Here is a 24,738-nt window from a genome sequence, read left to right on the forward strand (position 1 = left end):
CATTTGATCATTCATGAGATTATAGACTGGTAAAACAAGCTGCTTTACATTCCTCCAAGACTTAGCCTGAATGCTGTTCTCCAAAGTTACCACTAGGATAGCTTTCTATATAGGTTGTCATTACACCTGCCATCAATAAGGGTCGTTTGGACTGGTGCAAGGTGCCCACTAGAATAGTGGACAGCACAAGCCAGGCCAACTTCTCACAACCGCCGCCGCTGTCAAAGCCAAGGCTCCGGAGCCGCGGAGCTTCAGAAGCCGGTTTCTTTGATACTGTAGCGGGCAGGCTAAGTCTCAGCAAGCGGCGGCTGTGGAGGACAGGGGTCTATATTTCTCCCTGTCTGATGCTCGCCCTTTTTTGGCTCCCAGTGCAAGGAGCCAGTAGCGCTGAACAGAACAGCAGGAACAGAAGACTCTGGAGCTGGTGCTAGTGATAACGCAAGGCAAGATTCTCTCTGCTTTAGAGCCATGTTACTTCCGGTCTTGGTTGGATTCCATGGACGCTGACTGCTGTGGCCCCCGGACACATGGATTGGAGATTATTGTTCTGGGGCTCCAGGTTGCTCTCCAAGAAGGGGTAAGTGAAGATCTTGTCCTTACTCACCTTGCTTGTGGATCGATGGGGAGGCCCAATAAGGTCCCTTAAGTAAATTGGGCAGCATTTCTGGTCAGCAACTGGAAGAGGGGCTTGGTAAGCAGTACATCATGCGAAAACATACCAAAGGAGCTAAAGGGATTGCTCAGACTGAGTCTCAGAATCTGGGCCAAAAAGTGAAAAAACGAGTCTGCCAGGCCAAACCACTTTCAATCTGAATTTGCTGAGATGGCATGTGCTGAGGCCACTAAATAAAAACCTTCATGAAGCAGCTTTGGTGGATTTGGACTCCTCCATAAGCCCTAGTGAGATGGCTTCTCCAAGGGCGGATTCTCCAATCTCTGCTGCTTTGACTAAAGTTACCACAACATCTGGTGGCTCAGTGAGGGAATCTACAGAGTTAAGAAAGTACCCTATTTTTTTTAAAAAACAAACATGGCTGGCTCTTTGCTGAAGCCAAGCAGGAGATGGAAGGGAACAACCTCCTTTTAGCTGATAACCCTTTGGACTTAGGCCCGGAAAACTTAAACACTGAGACTGGTAGTCATCCCTCCCTTTCCACCCTTCCATCTTCAGGCATGTTAAACACACCAGCTGGAGAAGGGTCCATGTGTCATTCTATTCCGGTGTATATTCTAACTTTTCCAGAGGCATCTGCACTAGTGGATCCAGAGGGTTCTCAGGCGGTGGACAGGTCTAATGTAAATCAGATTTATCCTAGACAGCAGCTCTTTTTCCTTGCAATGGGACACCAAGAGTCTCCTTAATTTGATTCTGGATGATATTTGTGAGTTAAAAACCTCCCAATCGCCTGAGATCACAGTAATCCATGCCCGCCTGACAAAGATTGAGAAAAACATGGCTCAGATCCCGGCACAGCTCTCAGAGGCAGAAACCAGGATTTCTCAATTGGAAGATCAGGTGTCATCTATGAATCTCGAAGTTGCCAGCTTTTGGGCCCAGAGAACCACGCCGGAATTTAAGTTGAAGGAGATAGAGAACCATTCCAGGCGCTCAAATCTTCGAATGTTGGGCATCCCGGAGGGCATTGAGGGTCAACAGATGCTAAAATGGATTGACTCATTCATAAAGAAAAATGTCCTCCCAGAATTCAATGGTGATCTGACGCTAATGAGAGCTCATTGTGCTCCAGCACACCTCCCTCCTAATGCCAAGTTTCCATGGACTATCTTGGTTAACTTGGGGGATTTAGGGTCAAGGAACAGATTTTATCAAGAGCCAGCAAACAAAGACAGTTTTCCTCTGCAGACATGCCAGTATACCATATTTTTTCAGACATGTCAGCCTCCGCAGCAAAAAGGCAGAAATAATTTGTCAGAATGTTACATTTGTTTATGGCATAAGGGGCGCAAGCTAGGATAGCCCAGCAGAGAGTATGCTGAAGGTGATAATTAAGGGTAGATTCCACATCTTTTGCAGGGTCCCAAATCACAGAAATTACTGCAGCAGATATCTATGGATAAACCTTAATGGCTTTAAGTTAGTCCTCAGTTAGGTAGTTGTGGGGGCTTTTTCTTGGAAAGGCAAATAGCTATTTGTTCACAGTGGATTGTTATTGTTTCTTTTAGTTTTGGTTTCTTCCTTGTTGTTTTTCTTTTTTGATGTAAAAATATTGTTAATATGTTGCTTTATTTTGGCTCAAGAAGGGGAGGAGAGGGTAGAGGGCGGGAGGGCTGATCAGCAGCACTAGGCACTAAGTCATTGTGCCAGTAGAAGGGTGGGTGGGATAGGTTGTCTGGCTCTGACCAAGGGAGGCCATCTACTTGGGCGACAATGGGTCAAGTGAGGGAACACAGGGGTGGAAAGGGAGCATGTGGGGAACAACGAAAACCATATTTTAGACTTCAATACATCTGTCCATCGCTATTTAGAAATGAAGAAGGGAGGAAGAAGAGGGACAAGTTATATTGCTTGCCTCGAGGCGTATATTGTGTGTTAAAGTGGGAGTTTCATCGTAAATGGCAAATTGGATACAAGATCAATGGGAAATAAGGAATTACTGAAGGTGGTTTCTTTTAATGTAAATGGTCTTAATAATAAGACGAAAAGGAGGGCCATTGAGGCCTGTATTAAGACAGAGAATCCCTCTGCTATCCTGATACAAGAAACCCATATCCCAGCGGGGAAAATAGCAGATTTTCAAATGTTTAAATCTTGGGCTGCATATATGGGTTTCGCTTCATATTCTGCAGCCCAAAGGCGACACATGCTGGCTGCAACATTCTCCAATAATGCGTTTTAAAAGCGAAAACTCTGAATAGCGCTGTGTGGGGGGTAGAACTATTGTAATTGCATCCTGTCACTCTGAACTTTTAAATTTGAGCCTGTCATCTGATTTACTAAACCGCACTGAGCTGTGTTAATTTGATCACAGTCTCAGAGTAGCGGCAACGTTAACATTTCTTTTCATTATATTTTATTTTGTGCACTGCGACGCTTGATGATTTTAAACGTCACTTTTATTGTGGGAAACATATTTTACCTTGTTCCTCTGCATTTCCCGTTCCACCGCAAGCACTCTGCTTGTTAGCTGTGGCGGGTGCAGGGCGGTACTCACTTCCGGATTCCACCTCAGCGAGGCTCTCATTGGGCGACTATGTAGAGGCGGTGCTGAGCACTAGCCCGTACTCTACTTAAGCCAAATGGCAGCTATGACGTGCATCGAATACGCGCTGCGACCGCGCCGCGACCACGCCAAAGACTTGCCTAAGACCTGCCCGTCTGGGCCCATTCGGGCAAGACCGGGCCAGGGGCAGGAACCTATGCCTCTCCATCCCTTCGATGTTCAGGTATGACCTCCCAGTTCCTTATGTCTCTGCGACCACAGACAAACACAAACTGTAGCATACTGGCGCCATCGCTTTATAAAGGTGGCTGTTGTCCAAATTGTCATTTTGCTCTCATGAATCATCAACCGCATTCCGACCCTGATAATATGAATGCTCGCTATGGAAGGCAAAGAAAGCAGGCAGAAACTGCTTTCACCTTCCATAGTATAAACTGCAGATCGCTCCCCCAGCATAAATTAGATATTTTGAATCTTCTGCTAGATAACAAACCTAGCGCCATGTTTCTGACAGAAACCTGGCTAACAGAGAGTTCTGGGCCAGATATTGCTTTTGCCCTCCCTCCTGACTATGCCATCGTCAGAAGAGACAGAGAAGGAAAAATCGGGGGTGGCATAGCGGTTATTTTTCAGAGACAGTTTACCTGCAATCTGGAGCCCATTAGTATTCCTGACAGTGAAGCTGCCTTCTTCAAGATCTCACTGAATCCTAATTTCACATTCTCCGGTGTCTTGATATATAGGCCCCCCTCCGGCCACCTAAAAAATTGGGCTGCCAATTTGGCCAGTTTTATAACCCCCCCTTTTCTTAACTTCGAAAAATCTCACCCTGCTTGGTGATTTTAATATGCACTTCGACGACCCTAACAACGTCACCTGCTCCAACTTATTGGAGGACCTTGCAGTATTACAACTTAAACTATTAAACTCTGGCCCCACTCACAAGGCGGGACACTTACTTGATCCCATTATTACAAACATCCCTGAACTTAGTTGGACGTCCACGTCCCCTGTCTGTTGGTCTGATCACCACCTCCTACTCTTCGGCCTAAAATTACCTACATCTACTCTAAATAATGCTGTATGGCCGGTCTTGTCCATGAGAAACTGGAAACAGCTTGACACCAGTAAACTCAGTGAATCTCTAGCAAATAATCCACCAGCTCAGGCCTCAGGCATGGAAGGTATTGCCAATGCGATGCATACTTGGCTGGAAAAAGCTGTTGACAGCTGTCTCCCTCTCTCTCAAACTAAAAGAAACATACATCGACCCCCAGCCCCATGGTTTACTGAATGCTTAAAATTGGAAAAATCACACTGCAAATACCTTGAGAGGCAATGGAGAAAAGACTATTCCATTGAAAAAAAGAGGGTTTATCAAAACGCCAGAAACAAGTACCACTCCGCTTGTATCAAAGCACGCGCCCTTTTTGTTGCAAATAACATCAATTTTGCTTCTAACAAAGCTAAAACTCTTTTCAACACAGTTAAAGAACTTGCAGGTGTTAACACGGTTGCAAATGCCCCCCCCTCTGAGCACCACACAATGTCAAAACCTAGCATCTTTCTTTACTGATAAAATTGAGAATATCATTCATGCTATAAACTCTCAACCTCTAACTAATAATCTTTCAGTCGCTCCACCACTAAACCTTCCTGCTTCTAAGCTCCTTAACCACTGGCCTGAAATTACCCTGGACTCACTTAAATCTTCTCTGAAATCCATCAAATCGGGCTCTCCTCGAGACCCCCTCCCCGTCAGTGTTCTAAAAAACCCTCGACGACCCAGTTCTGACTTTTGTCGCTAACACTCTCAACGCCTCTCTCATCCTCTCCACGGTGCCTTCCTTGTGGAAGCATGCGATGGTTAGTCCCCTGCTGAAGAAGCCCTCTGCCAACCCTGAAGTTCTGGCTAATTATCGGCCTATATCACTTCTACCTGCTTGCTCTAAACTTCTGGAGAGACATATTCATTCTTCTCTTACTCTCTTCACCGAGAATAACGCTCTCCTTCATCCATCCCAATCAGGTTTTCGTGCCGGTTTCTCTACTGAAACCGCCTTGCTGGGTGTCACAGAAGCCATTAGGAAGCACCTGGATGAGGGTCAAACTGTCGCACTCATATTGTTAGATTTGAGTGCGGCGTTTGATACCATCTCGCATTCCAAACTACTGACCACATTAGATAACAAAGGCATTAGAGGTGCAGCTCTTGACCGGAACAGATCTTTTCTGTTGCACAGGACCTTTCAAATTACCTCGTCTATTGCTTGCTCGGACACCTTCAGTGCCCCACACGGTGTCCCACAGGGCTCCATCCTAAGCCCCCTGTTCTTTAATATTTAACTTCGACCTTTGGCCGATCTAGCAGAAAGTTCGGGTCTCACCCTAATGACCTATGCTGACGATTCCCAAATCATCTTTTCCCTGACAAAGCCAAAATCCTCTGATCCCTCTCTTCTTAGGCAGGGACTTTTGAACATCTTCAGTTGGATGTCCATCAACCAACTGAAATTGAATGGCGATAAAACGGAGGTCATACTCCTAGGTAAAGATAAACATCTGTGGAATCCTTCCCATTGGCCATCTGAACTAGGGACCATTCCAACTCCTGTTGACCTTGCAAGAAATCTGGGTGTCTGCCTCGACGACACTCTATCTATGAGGCAGCAGGCTAACAAAGTAGTCGGTCTTTGTTTCATCATAATGAAATGGCTGAGAAAGATCCTCTGGATGCTGCCCCTTGCAACTCAAAAGACCGTAGTCAATGCATTGATAACATCACGTCTTGACTACGGGAATATCCTGTATTTAGGATCTAATCGGGCTGTGATCAAAAGGTTGCAGCTCGCCCAGAACTCAGCAGCAAGACTACTCTGTAACATCCCCAATTTCTCCAGTGTATCGAAACATCGGAGGGACTTACACTGGCTCAGGATCGATCAACATATCAAATTTAAAGCCCTCACCTACATGTTCAGAATTAAAAATTCAACAGCCCCCAAATACCTGCAATCATTGGTTACCCCTTACATTCCTGGACGGATGCTGCGCTCCCATTCAGGAGCATTCTTTGTGATCCCCAGATACATATTGTCAAGAATTGGTGGCAGATCCTTCTCTGTTCTGGGACCCACTCTTTGGAACTCCCTCCCAGTTAACATCAGGACTGAGGTCAATTATGCTAGTTTCAGAAGGAGCATCAAGACCTGCCTCTTTAACAAATAACTCTCCGTAACCCTTAAGCGAAACTTTGTGATCAGCAAACCTGTTGTCGGCGCCGGGAAACCCTTCTTGGTTAGCTGTGCGCCATACAAATGGAAAAATAAAATAAAAAATAAAATAAAGGGGGACAGCAATTTTTCTCAGTAAGAAATTTCAGGCTGAGGTAGTTAATTCGGCGAGTGATCAAAGTGGAAGATGGTGTTGGGTCACCTGTAATTTAGGACACAGATCTTTGACGCTCGCTAGTTTATATGCCCCAGTAGAGGATAATCCCACCCCAGATGAGGAATTCTTTCAATCATTAATCCAAGTTTCAGGTGAGCTAATTGTGGGGGGGTATTTAAATCTGTTAACGAATCTGAAAATTGATTCCTCATTCAATGCAAAAAAAACAGCGAAAGCAAAAATAGTTTAAATCGGTTCAAAGCTATAGCTTAATGCTTGATATAGTTGACCCTTGGCGGGCCGTATTTCCCACTAAAATCATTTATACCTGCTTTTCAGGGAGATTCCATACTTTCTCACATATCGATTTTTTCCTTATGTCCAGGCGTTTGGTTTTTAAGTCACAACAAATTCTTCAGAGTGGGCTCTCGGATCATGCACTGATTATTTTAGAGTTGGAACTGGGTGAATGACAGAAAACTGCCAAAAGATGACAGCTAAATTGACAATACTTTTTTGAGGAAAATTGGGTCTCTTTTATTAAATCAGAAATCAGAGAGTTCTTCAAGAGAAATCATGGCTCATCTCCACTGCATGCGGTCTGGGATTTATTTAAAGCCTTTTTTTCTGTGGGCTTGCTATTGCTAAAGAAGCAGAGAACTCAAGTAGTAGGAAGGAGGAAAAACAAACACATGAGAAAAAAGTGCAAAGGTCTCTTGATAGATTCCTTTCTAGCCCCTCCATGGCAAACCGTAGACAGCTGGATCAGGCTAAACAGAATCTGGTTGATAAATATTATGCTAAAAGTGAATCCCTATTTCAGAAGGATTCATTCATTTGAAGACACCTCCAAAGAATCGTGAATAATTAAAAAATTCAATTTAAGGGAGTACACAAAAAACAGAGGTGTAAATCATATACCTCTTTGGCTTCGATATATATTTTTGGGTGATCTCGTTTTGAAGGAATGCAATTTATAATTTTGGGAAGCATCCTTTTTTGAAAAATAAGGGCATTGATGTATAAAGGTCCAAAATATGTGTTAGTTTGTCCATAATGTAAATATAGTGTATATAGTTGTGTGTTTGTATTGAGTATTGTGTATATATATATATATATATATATATATATATATATATATATATATATATATATATATATATATATATATATATATATATATATATATATATATGTATTTCCTTGTATATTATATATATACATGTTTTGAAAACAAAAGAAATTTGTTTATATTTATCTATATTCATCATTCAAGAAAATGGCAAAAACAATACATTAGTGAACAACACAAAGTACCCAAACCACAGTCGCTCAATACATTTTTTTGATACAGGGAAGGAAACCAATTTATTGTCGCTTCCCTAGACACCATTATTTTGTGTCAATCATTTTGTATTTTTTATATTTTCAAAGAATTGCTGACAGAAAAAGACATTGATTGCAAATATTTACAAGGCTAAACAAACTTTAACAAACATTAAAGGCAAAGACTATTTACACATTTAGAAACGATTATGTCACACATTAGAAAGTATTCTCACATCAGACATTAAATAAAACAATTATTGAAAAAATAATACAAACATTTTTATCACAAACAACAACAAAATTGCAAACACTGAATGAGAGAAACTAGGGGTTGGGAGGGTAGAATATAAGTAATTAAATGACTTATATATATTTTAATGCTGGACCAGCCGGTCCTAGCTTTTGTACAACAGTGATACTTGGTATCTCCCAAACAACACTGCCGACGCGTTTCTAGACCAGACTGGAGTCACTGGTCTGTCATCAGGGCTGTATGTGTCTTGTATCTGTAGGATACAAAAGCAATGTTTTGCTTAGTCTAATGTGTGGGCTCCTTTTTACCGTAGAGTAGCTATAATGATGGTGTGGACTCCATACCGCGGCTGCTCAATGTAGAATTTCAGAGGAGGTCTTTTGGATTTAATCTCTCATTTGCGCATGAAAGGGGCTGTTAATTTCAGCGTTCTAAAGGGAAAAATAAAGCGCGATCTTAGTGGGATGTTCTTGCTAGTTCAGCGCTAGGCGAGCGCGTGTTAGTGCCGATGGGACAAATACCTGTGGCTGTAGCTTCTGCTGCTGAAATTAACAACCCCTTTCATGCGCAAACGAGAGATTAAATCAAGGTAGGCAACCTTTCTTTGAATTGTCCAAGCGAGTGTGAGAGACCATTTGCACGCCGCCAAGCCTCTGAATGTCAATCTCTCCCATATCTCAGAACCCAAATTGATGGTTACGCCACTCCTAATGGATCCTGCCAGCACTCGGCACTACCCAAAGTAAAAGGTACGCTTTCACTTCCCCAATCTGACTCAGCCACTAGCATAATGAATGAATCAATCATGTAATTAAAAAACATCCTTAAAATCTTTCTAGGCTTCTCTGTTCGGCCACGCTATTCATTTAAACGGACCTCCAAAAGACCTCCTCTGTAATTCTACATTGAGCAGCCTTGGTATGTAGTGCACACCATCATTATAGCTACTCTACGGTAAAAAGGAGCTGACACATTAGACTAAGCAAAACACTGCTTTTGTATCCTACAGATACAAGACACATACAGCCCTGATGACAGACCAGTAACTCCAGTCTGGTCTAGAAACGCGTCGGCAGTGTTGTTTGGGAGATACAAAGTATCACTGTTGTACAAAAGCTAGAACCGGCTGGTCCAGCATTAAAATATATATAAGTCATTTAATTACTTATATTCTACCCTCCCAATCCCTAGTTTCTCTCATTCAGTGTTTGCAATGTTATTGTTGTTTGTGATAAAAATGTTTGTATTATTTTTTCAATAATTGTTTTATTTAATGTCTGATGTGAGAATACTTTCTAATGTGTAACATAATCGTTTCTAAATGTGTAAATAGTCTTTGCCTTTAATGTTTGTTTAAGTTTATTTAGCCCTGTAAATATTTGCAATCAATGTCTTTTTCTGTCAGCAATTCTTTGAAAATAAAAAAAATACAAAATGATTGACACAAAATAATGGTGTCTAGGGAAGCGACAATAAATTGGTTTCTTACCCTGTATCAAAAAAATGTATTGAGTGACTGTGGTTTGGGTACTTTGTGTTGTTCACTATTGATATTAGGTCTAGCCCTCACCACATAAAGGACCTAACCCCTTTTGTTCCCAAAAAACAATACATTAGCATGTTCTTAGTAACCATCTACGGGTCCCCCTTGGTTGTAGACAACTAGAAGAGATACAAATTGTTTGGTACTAATTAAATAAGGCAGGAAGGGATATTTCATTGATCTCTTTCCTTTAATTCATGGATTATTAATTCCTAGGCATCATTTATTTTATTGTATTATGTATGTTACCCAGATGCCGAAGGGTTACTTGGGTTGCCCCCTGTGTAATGAGGTATTTCAGAAGGATAGGCAAAAGATTTATGAGCAGGCAAGGGAACAGGCTGTAAGCAATCAAATAGTCACACTTAGATGTCCAACTTGAGGAGCCTGTTTGGAGGATTTGGGAGCAGTAGGATACATCATGGTACAACATTATGAGAGTATATAATGCCAACATCAATCTATAGATATGTCAGCTTTGGGAGATTTTCTACAGGAAAATGAGTTACCTGTCTTAACAGACTTAGAAAAAAGGAACATGGCGAGACCATTCACAAAAGAAGAGCTAAGGGAGGTAATTAAAAACCTCCCAAATGGTAAAGCCTGTGTGCTAGATGGCCTCCCTGCCGAATTTTTAAAAACATTAGCTAGTGTAATTGTGGATTATTTCCTTTTATTGGCAAATTCAATTCTGGAAGGAGGAGCCACACCCCTTTCTTTTAATAAAGGGAATGTAATCAGCTTTTAAAAAAAAAAAATTAAATTGTGAGGACTCTAACTCATATCACCCGATAACGCTTTTAAATTCTGACTACAAATTATTTACTCAACTCTTAGCCAATCGTTTTAATGAGAGTGCCTCGTATTTAATCCATCCTGATCAAAATGGTTTTGTAGCCGGGAGCAGCTCGGAACCAATAAGCATTTTTTAGTGGAGGCAATTAACTACTTTGAGAACCTGAAGATTCCAGCATTACTACTTTTTTAGATGGCAAAAAGGCACTTGATTTGGTTATTTGGGAGACTATATTTTGTATTTTAACGAAATTTGGCATACCCTCCAAAATTACAGTGTTGGTTGAGAAAATATACAAGAATGCAAAGGCCAATATTATGATCAATGCCACTCAGGTCGGCCAAGTAAAAGTCAAAAGGGGAACCGGACAAAGATGCTCGTTATCCCCAGTGCTATTCGCTTTTTCAATTGAGCCCCTTGAAATAGCAATCAGGAATAATGGGGATATTTGCCCTCCGCTTCCAACCATGGGGAAAATTAAATTATACGCTGACGACATTATGGTTAATATAAAGCAGAAGGAGGAAGTACAGGCAAAAGCTTTCCAGTTTTTTTATCTTTATGAGTTATTTGGTGGCTAACAGCCTGATTCATGTACATGCCGTTTTGCGTGTCCCTAATAGCGAATAATAGCGACTCGCTATTGAGAAAACGCAAAACAGCATTCATGTACTTTTCGGGGAAAAAATAGCGACTCGCACGTGGGCGCTAAAGCCGTAAGCGACCTACAAAAAACGCAGAATAATCGCTATTTCCGGCCACCAGCGATCGGGATTGCGACTCGCAATCCCGATCGCACGGGATAGCGACTCGCAATCCCGATCGCACGGGATTGCGACTCGCAATCCCGTGCGATCGGGATTGCGAGTCGCATTCTGGCGGGATCTGGAAATACGGGAAGACGCATTCCGAGCACCGTGATGACATCACAACCAGGAAGCAGCCAAATCCCACTCCCAAACACCACAGTGACGCTATCATTCGAGTGTACACGACGGAAAGCTGCCGCTAAACCTCCGTTAGCGACTCCCGACCCGGCCGAAATAGCGACCGCCATGTCCGACGAACCTCTGCCTGGCCCCAGCAACAGCGCTGGCCGCAAGCGCAAACTAAAGTTCTCCGAGCAGGAGCTGGAGAACCTCATAGAAGGGGTGGTGGCCAAACACGACCAGCTCTTTGGTGCCAACTCCAGGAGGGTCCCAGAACAGGAGAAGCGGAGGATCTGGGTGGGGATTGCCTCCAGCGTCAACTCTGTGGGCGTTGCGGACAGGTCGGTGGAGGAGCTGAAAAAGCGCTGGTAGGACCTCCGAGGGCGTGCCAAGGAGAAGGTGGCGGAGCGCCTTGGTGCGGCATCAGGCACTGGAGGTGGTGGACCGACTGTCCCACCCAACACCCCCCTGGAGGACCAGGTAGAGGACACCTTGGAGAGGGAGGCGTGTGTTGGCGTGACCACTCTGGACTCCTCCCGCCCCACCCAAAACACCCAAGGTAAGTGGCATGCGACTGCGACCCTGTCCCCTATGACCGTCCCTGCCCAAATAGGTTCACTCATTGGCCCTTAATCATGCCTATGTTGTGCATCAGGAAATGCCCTGAGGCATTGTGGGAGACGTAGTATGTCCACAATGTAGTAGTACCACAATGCGGCCAGAAAGGTTCCTAAGCGCACAAATCCACAGCCATCCAGGGAATGTCACCCAGCATGCATGTAACATCTGCACGTCTGACAGTCACATGCACCTAATGAGAATCCACTTACCCTCACAGGTGCGGATGATAGCAGTGACAGCGAGAGGCTGGTGATCGTCGAGGAGGCCCAGGAGGAGGAATCCCTACCCGCTACCCAGCCACCAGCCCCTGCCGCTGCGCCAACACCAGCAGCCAGGCCCCCCACCTTACCTGCTGCAACATCTGCAGGCCCACCGGCTGCCAAGGCCAGGCCCCCCACCAATGTGCCTCCAGTGCCTGCCGCACCTGCGACACCAGCTGCTACAACACCTGCAGCTCGTCCAACACGATCTGGGCCAGCCACATCCGCTACACAGTGGCCGAACAGCAGGAGGGGCAATGGGCATCTCCATGCCTGCATGAGCGTGGAGCGGCGAATGCTCCGTTTACACCAGCGCCAGTCGCAGCAGCAAGGAGCCATCCAGCTCCAGCTGCATAAGATCGGCCGCAATGTGGCGGGAGTCGGCCAGCGGGTGGACCGCATGACGGCGGCCATGGAGCGCATGACGGCGGCAATGGAGGCCAATACTGCAGCGCTGGGGAAGCAGCGCAGTGTTGCACGCAGGCGCCACCACCAGCTGTTGAGCCAGCTGTCGACCTATAGTCGCTCAAATTATGTGGCAGCAAATGCCACCACCCAGCTGTCGCGGCGCTCTATGACCCAGCAGCACCAACTAGTCCAGTGCTGCGAGGAGATTACCCGGGTGCTGGAGCACTTGACCACCGCTGTGATCCCACTGCTTACACCTGTGCTACCGGCCATCGTAGGGGGAGATGAAGCGAGTGAGGCTGCCTCCAGCGTTAGCAGCAACTCTGCCACGCAGGCCCCCCCACCTAGGCGCAGCACCAGGGCTACGCCTGGTCCAGCTGCCCAGGATGAGGAAGAGCCTCACAGGCGCCTGGGAAATGTGCGCCGGAAGCACCAATGACATTGTGTCAGGGACACAGGCGCAGGCTGAAGCTAAGCCTGCCATGAACCTTTACATGCAGTATGCTGGAATACTGGATTTTGTAAATAGTTGTTACCATGACCCTTTTATCTTGTGATTCAAACAAATACATTTATTTTGCTGCACACATTCGCCTTGTGTAATCATTACATTTTGCATGCAATTGTGATATGTGGGGTGGGGGAAGGGGGTGGGCTAGAAATTGTTAGCTGTGATGTGGTTGCGACGTCTGTGGCCTTCAGCTGGGTTCTCCCCGCGTGCATGGTGCGCATGTGCTGGTGGCCGGTCGTCCCCCTCAGATTCACTGCCTGAGATGTCAACTGGTATCCGGCGCTTGGTTGCAATGTTATGAAGCATTGCACAGACAGCCACAATGCAGCAGCACGCTGCAGGACTGTAATACATGGCCCCACCTGTCTTGTGCAGTATACGGAACCTGCTCTTGAGCAGGCCAAATGTCCTTTCAATACAGTTCCTTGTCCGGATGTGCGCAACATTGTAGCGCCGTTGCTGAGGTGTGGCAGGGTTGAGGTAAGGGGTCAGGAGGTATTCCCGTAGGGCGTAGCCACTGTCACCTGAATGAGAGGAGCAGATGTTGATTGCCTGTGCAGCGCAGTTACTTCATAGCAATGTGACATTGTCGACAAAGTGTACTTACCAAGTAGGTGTCCTTCCCCAAACTCTCCCCTGATCAGTCGTGTGTGGAGTCCGCTGTGCCTGAAGATAAAGGAGTCATGGGTACTCCCTGGGTACTGGGCCACAATGTCAGTGATGATGGTCTTGGCATTGCAGACCATCTGTATGTTGAGGGAGTGGTAGGACTTCCTGTTGCGGTACATATACTCCGTGCCAGCTGGTGGGCAGATGGCGACGTGGGTACAGTCTATGCAGCCGAGGACATGGGGAAAATGGGCAACATTATAAAATTGTAGTTTAGTGAGGTCCAATTCCTGTTGGCTCGTGGGAAATGTGATGTGCCGGTGGAGCTGGCTGAGCATGGCGTCAACAAAAGTGTGGAGGCAGCGTGACATGGTGGGCTGGGATATCCCACCAGCAGCGGCTACTATGCCCTGGAAACTGCCGGAGGCCAGGAGGTGCAGGCTGCACAATACCTGCACATGTGTGGGCACAGAATTGTTTCGCCTTGTTGGGTGCTGCATGATGGGGTCGAGTTCTTGTATCAGCCAGGTGATCATTTCCCCATTCAGCCTGTATTTTGCATAAATCTGTTCTCTGGTTTGGCCCAGCAAGGTGACCCGCTGCCGGTAAATCCTTGCCTGCCTCATGCGTCTCCTCCGTGCTGCTCGCTGTAGCCTTCGCCGCCTCACCACCATGTACATCCCAGGCATTGTGGAACGCCTAATGCTGCTGCTGAATGTCCTTATGTGTGATTGGTCAGGCCTGGACCTGTTGGTGATTGGCTAACAGTTTTTCAAATTTAGCTTCATCATGGCTTTTATGGTTACCACCTGCTTTGAGTTGTCCTTAAATTGCGCCGCGCAAACGTGCGATTTAGCGCTTTTTCGCTAATGTATTTCTTTCATGAATGCCGATTGAGACAATATTGCGTTTCGCTAATCATTTCGCAGATTCCGTGGTTGGTCGCTATTTCCGTATCGCTAATGCTCGACTTCCCGGAGTCTGCGACTATTACTGCGTAATCGCTATTCCAATCGCTATTATTTTTTAGCGATTTCGCTATTTCGTACTTGAATGCCGATTCCGTGTTTTGCACCCGCAATTGCGTTTTCGCAGCCATTGCGGGCGCTATTTCGCTTCATGAATCAGGCTGTAAAAGTCAATAAAAGAAAAACAGAAATAATTTTGTGTGGGTGTGCATCTAGGGTTTTACACCCTGACATTCTTGCGCGCTTCAATTAGAATCCCAAGAGGTATTTAGGCGTCTATTTTTCACCATTTATTTCGGATCTTTATGATTTGAATTTCATCCCATTGCTACGAAAAGTCAAGGACTTATTTTCATGATGGAATTCTGTCTCTTTAACAATTCTAGGAAGGGTCGCTCTGATTAAAATGTTGGTGCTTCCACTGTTTAATTTGCCTTTTTCAACAATTCCCTGTGTGTTAGTGAATTCCTTTTTCACGAAATTAGAGTCAATGTTTACATTGTTCCTCTGGGATAGGAAAATTCCCAGAATTTCACTTAGCCCTTCATATGAGAAATTGGAAGATGGCGGCTTAGAGCTCCCCACTCTAAGGGAATACTATTTTGCGTTTTTTGCACAATACATATCTAGATTTAAACAGGGTTTACAGTCGGGTCTTTTTATCAACTTTTTGATGATTTTAATATGTAAAGAAAATCAGATCCACTGCCCATTATCAATATTTAGATCTCCGAAATTAATAAGATATTGGTGTTTACATTGTTTTTTTAATAAATGTCAGGCATTTTTTAGATGGTATATCATTCCAGTTATTAATGTCACAACCCCAATGGCTGATCTTCTTGTCTCAGCAGGTATTAGAGATTATTTTTTAATTACACAAAATTGGTCCAAAGCTGGTTTTCATAGACGCTCCGATTTTCTCCAGAATGATAAGTGGATGACTGTAAGCCAAATGTCTCAATTATTCCCCCGCGATTTCCTCTTCCTAGGGTCATATAGTATTCTTAGTAAATTCTTTAGCAAACTTGATTTGCTTCAGATTTGTGGCCAGAAACATTCTACGACTTGCTGGAAGACAGGGTAGTGAAAAAGCTGGGGATTAGAAAAAATGTTTGGTCGCAATTAAAGGGGTAGATTTGGAGGCCAAGGCTATACCAAAATGGGGTAAACATGAAGAATTGGAAATTACAGCTAATATGCGGTCAACAATTAATAATTTAAATTTTAGCTCAGTAAGAGGGGCTAACTGAAGGAGGATGTTATATTTTAGCAAGTGGCTATTGTATGGAACCCTTGCTTTGTAGCCAAGGTTTATCCCAATCAATCGGGGCAGTGCTTCTGGTGCGATATTCATCCTGCAGCCAACTAGACTCGTAAAATATTACAGTGCCCCCGATCCAGAAGTTCTTGAACAATATTTTTGAGTATCTGGGGACAGAAGGCTTGATACCAATCGGGTTTAATGATCGACTGATAGTGTGGGGTTATGACCCAGATCTGCAGTTACCCAAGAAGCTGACTAAACTTTTAAATATTGGCATGGCTGTCGCCAGATCACTTCTACTTCAAAGATGGCGAACGGATTTACTTCCATGTAAAATTGAATGGGTTCGGAAAATGGGTCAGGTTAAAAGCTGCGAAGGAACCTATGCTTCACGATGTATATTTGGATGTAATTCTATGTATTTTATATGGTTTTCAAATAAAAAATAAAAAAAAGAATGGAACCACAAGTAAAACTCGCACAAAGCTAGAATGATTCAACACTCACCTTATCAGAGGGAATCCTCATAATGGGTCCACTAAACCAGGTCTACTTTCAAGCCCATATTTGGAAATAATGTGTCAAATATATTCCACTTTACTGCAGTGAAACTCGTGCTTCTCTTTATTTACCACCAGAGCAAGATCTCTGAAAATTGGTAACACTCTTTGGAGTACAACATCGTGAGAATCTGTGTCCTTTGCAAACACCAACATGTTTCCAAGAATACCAGAACTCCCTTAGAATCCTTCAACATGTTGTTCATATCTCTCTGAAAGACAGAGGTTGCAGAGACAAGGCCAAACGTCATCTGCCGATACTGAAACGTACAATGTGAGAAATAAAGGCAGTGAGATGTCTAGAGTCTGTATAGAGCTCTGTCTGATAATAAGCATTTGCCCAGTCAAGCCTAGAGAAAACATGGCTCTAGCAGTACTGACCACACATCTTGTATGCCACTACAAGGGTGAAAGCCAGAATAAGGATTCCTCCGGCGCAATAATTTCCTTCTCACAAAGAGTCCTGAGTTCCTTTTCCAGATCTGTTCTGATACTGAAGGGAACACCTCTGAGCGTGTGTTTAATTGGTACAGCTCCTTCTTTTACCTTGATTTTGTGCTCGAACACACAAATGCTACCTAACTTGTCTACAAATACAGTAGGATTGTTCTTCACCCCAGTCACTGTCTGCAAACTCGCAGTCCACCACCAAGATTTGCTCTTTGGCACCTGGCTTAACTACCATTCCAAAAAGTCCTTGATAAAACCAGCCTGATATATTCAGACCTTTCATTGCCACATAGATCTTGGGGAGACAATGTGGCCTTACTGCTAGAGTGGTCGACCTTGAAGGTGGGGAACCGGGTTTGAGTCTCAACAACAATCAACATCCTGTGATTCTGGTCAAATCACTTAATCTCCCCTTCCCTATCAAAAATGAATGTGTCCTCATGTAACAAAAATGGTGCTATGTAAAGCGCTCTGATACCCGAAATCTTCGGGTCTAGTTTGCGCTATATAAAACAAAACAAAAAAAATCTTCCTCTCTTTGAATTCAAACTCATCCTCAAAATAACGTGTGAGAAGTCAGCCTAGCATATGCTGTCCACTAGTTTTAGTGGGCACCTTTTACCAGTCCAAACAACCCCTTAGAGGTGATAGATGAAAGACAACCTTTATTGAAAGGTATCCTTGTGGTAGCTATGGAGAGCAGCCTTCAGGCTAAGTCTTGAAGGAATGTAAAGCAGTTATTTTACAAGTCTATAATCTCTTGAATGACCAAATGAAAGGAGAACCACACCAGGTACATATATAATATATATGTATTTATTCTAAACCCACCCTACTAGTCTCTTTATGAGGCTAGAGGTCAAAACACATAAGTTACACTTAATATCACACAGTAAATTAGCACAATATACATTGAGTCCTAGGGGCGTACCAAACTATATATTAAGAAAGTGGTATTAGAACCATGACTTGCCTAGACACACGGCCTCAAGCTTGTAGAATCGCTGGGCTCACAAGGAACCACCCAAGGTAGTGTCACAGGGGACCAACAGGGACGCGTGCAATGTGAGAACAAAGCCGCAAATCACCATTAGCTTCTATGGGGGAAGTCGCGGTTGGAAATTTAAAGATTAAGGACACTTGGGAGAGGACTTTGATCAAACCCCTTTATACTTAAGGGGTTCTAGGGCCAACACACACAGGAGCACCGGAGTATTCGAGTTACCTCACCCAGGAGAGACGGGTGCATAGGTGTCATTTGGTGTCGGGAATCGTCGTCGTTTTCAATAGTGATGTGCTTCAAAGTGCTGCTGCCTCCAAGTGGAAAGTGTCCGGTGAGATCCAAGCCTGAATCGAAGATGAGAAGAACCTGAAAGCAGAGGGGACAAAGTCTGGATCACCTGCCAGTGGGCAGGGGCACGATAGTCGAATTCCCACTGATGTCGGGTGATTTCAGGTGAAAGAGGTGAAGCTTGACTCTTCAGCCACGAGGACGTCGAGGCGTCAACGACAACCAGGATCTGGAATCGAGCTGTCCCACAAAGGATGTCGAGCGCTGCGGTGTCCGTGCTTGGATTGTACACAGCAAGCCTTGGCAACAGCAACCCACGCAGAAAGTAAAGAAATACTTTGATGAGAACCAGCAAGGTCCGAGGGACTCACCATGCAGTGGAGAGTCAGGGCAACTAGGGAAGTCCAAGGAAAATCAGAGTTGACTTCAAAGGGACTCACCAGTTGACAAACCAGGGATCGCGAAGGAGACTCAAGTGGAAGTGCAAGAAGCGGGCTCACGGAACACTTGTGGAGTGTAGGCCCACAATCCTCAGTGCAGATGGTGCTTGGGGCTTGGGCTACAAGTAACCCAAAGCAGAACTTCAAGAGACGTCGATAAGTCAATGCACTTGCAAATGTGCACTGTGTCCAGGAGTTCCGGTTCCACCTCACTCACGAGGGCTGCGGGTCTCACCTTTGCTGGGGCCTCAGGTCAGCCTCTGAGAAGTCAGGAAATCCTCTTCCTGGGCTGTAATTACTTGGGAGTCCGGCGGGAGCTTCAGAGAAGCAGTCCGGCAAATGCTTTGTTGGTGCCTGCCAAGCAGGAGAGTCACTCCTTGACCCCAAGGGAGATTCTCCCATCATCTAGTCTTTAGTAGAGCATCGAAGTTCCAGGATTCCGTTTCAGAGTTTTGTCCAGATGTAATCTAAAATCCTGTAGTCAGGGGTACCTTACTTATTCCTAAGAAAGGGATTCAACATACTCTGAGGACCCACCCATGGGAGGGTTTGGAAAGAGCGGTGGCTACACCCATTTCCTTTTTCCAGTTTCACGCCACAGCAGGGGCTGGTAGGACCTGCAACTGGTTTGAACTGGGCTATGCAGAGGGACACCAAATGTGCCCCCAGTGCAGACTTCAAGCACTCTCAGAGTGCACCTACACATCCCCAATACACTAAAGCCTGTCTGGGAGGTGGTTATACCTCCCTGTGACACGAAACCTATTGTCCAGGCCTCCCCTGCCGGAGTTTTGGTCAACAACAGGAGGCCAGTCTCGTGTCTTTGGCTGCAGCATCCATTTTGTGATGCCTTGGGCTCTTTAAACTTGGTATCTAGTGTACTGGTGTGTACATGTCTCTCCCTCTAATAGGGTGAAATTCTACCCCTGCTGCCAGGTCTGGTGGGTGGGGTAGGATTACAAGGTGTTTGACACCAAACACAACATGTTTCCATGCAGCCATTCCAAAGTTAACATTTACCGCGAGGTAATAATGCACTTAAGAGTATGTGGTCTGGCTGCATCACAGAACAGCCCCAGAGAATAGATTCCGAAGGCAGCAGAGGGGTCCTGCTCATGCATGGGCACCCTCTCACACGAAATCAAGCACCCTGCCTTCAGGATTGATAAAGCCTGCAATAGGGGTGACGGATAGGTTTCTATGTGCAGTGACTTAAGGTAGATATAGGTAACCTATATTAAAGTAAGGGGTGCATGCACCACCTTACCCAGGCTGCAGTAGCAGTCCTGTGGTATCATTTTGGAAGGCTTCCCAGGGGTGGCGTAATCCATGCTGCAGCCCCTGGTAGGCCTCTGGGATACCTATGCCCTTGGTACCTAAGGTACCATATACTAGGGACTCATAAGGGTAACCCAGTAACCAAACTGGAGTGTACTTAAAGTACTTGTAATCAATTTAGAGAAGAATCAGAGAGGCTGGGGTCTTGGATAGCAGGGCCCCAGTCAGACCAAAGTCGAAAACAGTGAAACATCAGCAAAACGTAGGGGTAACCATAGTAAGCAGATCCTACTCTCCTACATAATCCACGAGTTCAATTTTACGTCCTTCATAAGAGACAAAAGATATGTCAGCAAGAAGTAACAACTTGAAGCCCACGTATCAGTAAACAAATGATGTGTGATCACGGTGATCCTAGTACCAGAATCTACCAACAATTTCACAGATTTGTCCCTCACCTGAATGTCGACTATAGAATCGGCACACAAACGACAATGGTATTTTCTGACATGGCAGAGTCTTCATTTCCTACAAGGAGCACCAAATCCTGCATGCCTATTAGATCTGTATCTGAATCAGACTACAACACATGCAACAGATTTTACATTTTTTTTTTCTCTTTAGCACACCTTGGCAAATTGTTTCATTTTTGTATAATAATTGCACATTACCGGGCATATTTATGAGCCCTTGTGTCACTTTTTTGCCGCTGGTGCGTCACTTTTTGTGACGCACCAGCAGCGTAAACAATGAGCCTTGTTGCACCATATTTACAAAGTGATGCATCTAGGTAGATGCGTCACTTTGTAAAGCCCTGCGCCACATTATACCTGCGCCGGGTATAATGTATGCAGGGGGGGCGCTCCGACGCAAGAAAGGGTCACAGATGTGACGCAGTGAAATCTGTAAGATTTCACAGCACCACTTCTAGGAGGCAAATGCGTCAATATCTTACGCCTGCCTCATGGCAGGCGTAAGACTGATGCAGGCACATTTCAAATGGGACTTGCCCATTGCTGGAGTTGTGTCACCTTTGTGATACACTCGGGCAATGCGTCATTTTTGTGCCTACTGATACGTCATAATTACTGACGTATCTATAACTCCTTGCGACATGATGCATCATACTGTAAATATGACGCATCATTGGTGCTGCAAGGAGGGCGAAATTAAATGTGACGCATCGCTGTTTTCTCACAGCGACGCGTCACATTTCATAAATGAGGCCCTACATTTGCAGAAGGACACCTACTACAGTTAGCATGTGGAGAATTTCAACATCTAAAACAATGATTAGTTTGTTGAAGACCGATTTTCACCCATTTAATGCTTAAGGTGCAGCACTTGTTTAAATTAAAAGTACATGCTTGACGAGACCTAATCATTTTTATGGCGCTTACTTTCTCAATCGGCTTGCTTTCATGTTCTTTTGCCAATTTTTATAGTTGCATCAAATGTTTTTTGTCTAATTAGTTTGTCTGTACAGTGACACGCAAGCTAATCCCTTATACGTTGCTCAGTAAAGTTGTTACATTGACACTCTGCAATCAATCTGCACTGTAATGAAATATACGTATCAACTTCTTCCTCAGAACCTTGTTTGCGCTCAAAAAATGTGTGCTGTAACACTATCAAACTAGGTTGCTTGTCAAAATACAACTTGAGTTGTTGAATGCTTGAAAGTATTCCTCCACAACTTCATCCTCATTTTGTGGTGTATCCGGAAAATGCTTGAAGATAGATCTTCCTTCATACCCAAACAAATTTAATAACAAACACTTTTATGCTCTCAGCTCTAAATCTTGAGGACCCAAATGCTTACACATACATTTCTAAAGCATAACACCACACATTCCATCAACTTGTGGTTCGCCTGGTGACTCCAAAAATGAAGGAGGAGAAGACACTAGATTGAATCTTAGAACAAAAACAAAGCACAACAAACCTTATTGTACCTAAATATAAATACATGTTTAAATGTGTGGTGTGTGCAGCGTTTTCCACCGAATTCTTATCTCAAAGAACCAACAATAGTAGACAATCATATATATTAATGTATTAATGAGTTCATATATATTACTGTACTGATGGCATACTTGTGAAACCAAATATGTTGTGTGAATTCCGTAGTGCTCAAAGCAACATTCCAAGCAAATCCACATGTGTGCAGTTGTTTGGTGTGTGCATCACCGTTGGCTTGATTCAAAATGGATAATGTGCACAAATAGTGATGTTTATAAATATAAACAGAATTTACCAGTCTGTGCTGCTGTTACTTACACAATTACCTAAAATGTGAAAACCAATTTTAAAGTGTGCAAATCCCTGATACATAAACCTGTGCACAAACGTGTATACTGTAATCTGGTGTGTGCATCCCCGCTATTGCTGAGCTGCACCAGATGCTAATAAACAATATAACTGTGACTACAGTTTTGAGTTTTACCCGACAGATATACCATCAGCAGAATCATATGCAATGTTGTGTGGTGTGTGAATCACTGTTAATCAAACTATATAACATAGGTGCTCATATATATTTATTGAGTGCTCTTTCTTAACCCATGGCTTTGTAGCAGATGTATGTGACAAGGTTAGTTTAAAATGCATTCCATTGCCCATTTTTTGCAAAATGTGCTTGTGGGGAGGCCCTTTATCCTTGAATACATTCAAAAAGAGATGTTGTTCATTCACTTTCCACAGTAAAATTTACGGCACGTATTGTATTACATACACCTCACTGCTTTCAAAGGTTATGTCAGCACCCTAGTATATGTGAATCCAAAAGAGACATTTGTGTTTTATTTTATTAATGAGTTAATGTAACTTAAGTGATGTCAGTTATTGTGATGTTATTTGGGTTAAGGTCAAGTCATATCACTTCTTAGGAATATATGCTGTCACTTCCTTAGATGTTAATAAGGTCAAAGATGTCACTGCCGCTACCCCAGGCATTTTAGGGAACCGACATCCATGTCTGTAAGCCAACAAAAAAGAAGAAACTTGAAAGTCAAAGAGAAAATGGGTGGTTCTGCAGCTGACAAAACGAAAAGGATATACAAAAACAGTTAAATGGGTGTATCTAAACTGTGCAAGGTGTCAATTTATAACAAATAAGACTAAATTCTGAGCAAAATGATCCTCTGCAGTTGGGGAAATTTACCAAAATCCAAACTATCATGAAGCATGTGTTTGGCCTTAAGTCAAAAGGGCTTGGCGCCATCAAACCCACATGATTACCCCATCACATTTGGAAGTGAGGGAACCACTAGGTTTATGGTGGCAAAGCATCAGCTGGTTCCACTGTCAGAAACCCATGACCTGGAAGCCTATCCATCACAGGGCTGCATGGTCAGAGCAGCCCTATTTGAAGTAGACTTTCCAATTAATATCTTTGTTGCTTGGGACTGCCAGCCTTTGTGTGGCAGACCTGTGTGGAAGCAAAGGCCAATGGGCTCCATTTGCAGATAGAAAACTTCGTGCATATCAAGGTCATTTTAATTAACCCTCAACATGTGATTTGTATCTGTAATGCACCCCAAAAACGTTGACAGCCGTTGTGACATTGTAGGTAGCTGGCATTGCTATTTTGAGTCAGCGAAAAACACTTTTGCTAACACAATTCAAAAATTCTAGATTGGATGGGAAGTCCAATGCTGTGGTAGCAGAGGCAGGGTCTCTATCACACCAACAAGCTGGAAAGACGCCATTACAATTCTCAGAGGCCCCCAAATTATTTATGATATGCAAGTGAAGATTGTGTAGGTTCAATAAAAGTCCTTGTGGTTCCATAGTTGTGCTCTACAATTGACAGTGCATTCATCGACTGCCATTTCGCCTCCACAACACATCATTCTATTTAACAAGGAGTGGCTCAGAACTCTTCTTTATCCCTCGCCGTTATTGTTCTCTAGTTCTCTCTCTGTCTGCCTTTCTCTCAGTATAGAACTGTTTCAAGAATCATCATTCACAGTTCATGTCATAATCAATACCTTAAAAAGTACCTGAAAGCTGTTGTTTCTAAAATATCCCCTCCCCTCCTTTTTCTCTAGCGTGTTCTTACCACTGACTAGGCTGGTAATAATTCATTGTCTTGCATAGATCTGACTTTTAACCTTTGAATATTGGATTTATAGCACTTTCATCGCACCAAAAATTGCCTGGAATGCCCTCTGTGGAAGTGAAGCCTGTGAAACAAGTTCTTAAATCATATGTAGCAAATGCCATGAACAGTTATGAAAGCTCGTCGAAGCGTGATTTACAGTCTTTCATCTGATGGATCTTTTTAAGTTGAATGAGATGGCAAGGGAGTTAGCAATAATAAAACAATTGAATCTTAGTGAAGTACATTAGGCCACACAATAAGGACTAAGAACTGGTCAATGAAATTAAGTAATGTTTTAGGGAAAAATGGTTTTTAGAGGTCAGAGAATGGGCGCACTGCCAGAATGGAAGCACTATAGGATAGAGTGAACGGTGGTGCAACTTGGTGAGTGGACAACCATATAACCACCCAAAGGAGAAGTCAGCTAGCTGTACTAATCCAACGCAAAAGTGAGAGACATACCCTATGCACACACTCAATGAGTATAAGAAGGTCACAATGTGGCCATGAACAATTTAGCAATTAGATGCAGAGGAACAACAGTAATA

Source organism: Lissotriton vulgaris, chromosome 5, assembly GCF_964263255.1.
Source record: "Lissotriton vulgaris chromosome 5, aLisVul1.2, whole genome shotgun sequence".
Taxonomy (NCBI): domain Eukaryota; kingdom Metazoa; phylum Chordata; class Amphibia; order Caudata; family Salamandridae; genus Lissotriton; species Lissotriton vulgaris.